This window comes from Myotis davidii, unplaced genomic scaffold (assembly GCF_000327345.1).
Source record: "Myotis davidii unplaced genomic scaffold, ASM32734v1 scaffold962, whole genome shotgun sequence".
NCBI lineage: Eukaryota > Metazoa > Chordata > Mammalia > Chiroptera > Vespertilionidae > Myotis > Myotis davidii.
The window spans coordinates 1,002,015-1,002,672 of NW_006295559.1; the positions used below are offsets into that span (position 1 = coordinate 1,002,015).

The window sequence follows — 658 nt, forward strand, 5'->3', positions numbered from 1 at the left end:
CAATTATATCCATCATACTTAGAGGCTATCGAAAGGCAGATTTATCAAACGTATGAGGGATGAATTGCCATGTATCATTAAGGGCCGGGTAAAGCTCAAAGAGGGGAAACAAAGGCATTCAATCTTTGTCCACATATGTAGAAACAGACTGTGCCTCTATCATAAGTTTCTTTTCTGAGGAACTTTGAAAATTACTTGCCCAATTTCATTTATTCTTCAACTGAAGTGTTCAAACACTTAGGATCAGGATTCATGTTAAGGAAAGGCCCAATAAACAGCCATTTCTTTTCAGATGAGGAGGATAAGCACACAGAATAAAAACAATGATACTAACATGCACTCACATCTTAGTTATAAACTCATCCTAAACCATTAAAAACTTTGGCTTGTCCCTTAGTAGAACACAGAGTTAACATTTAACAAAGTGTGAGTGGGTGCTGGAGTGTATCACCTGGTTCCCTTCATTCAGAATCAAGACACTCATTCCGTGTCAGGAATTTTGAATGTGAGCACCCACATATGTGTCCCTCACTGCAGGAAACAGTTGCCTCAACCAAAGCCACAACCCCTCCTTAAAGATGGGGGCAGCAAAGACTGGCAAAGGCCGAGCACCAGGTTTCCCCCTTGCCTCAATTCTGAACCTTTTTAGAAGGTCACA

General features: G+C 40.9%; 1 long non-coding RNA gene across 1 annotated transcript in view; it reads right to left on the reverse strand.

The window, feature by feature from the left end:
* Positions 1-200: 200 nt before the first annotated feature.
* LOC107184152 overlaps positions 201-658 on the reverse strand; it is a 10,139-nt gene continuing 9,681 nt past the window's right edge. The window contains exon 4 of the long non-coding RNA XR_001514971.1: positions 201-214. This is a non-coding gene — a long non-coding RNA (uncharacterized LOC107184152). The remainder of the gene's footprint in view (positions 215-658) is intronic.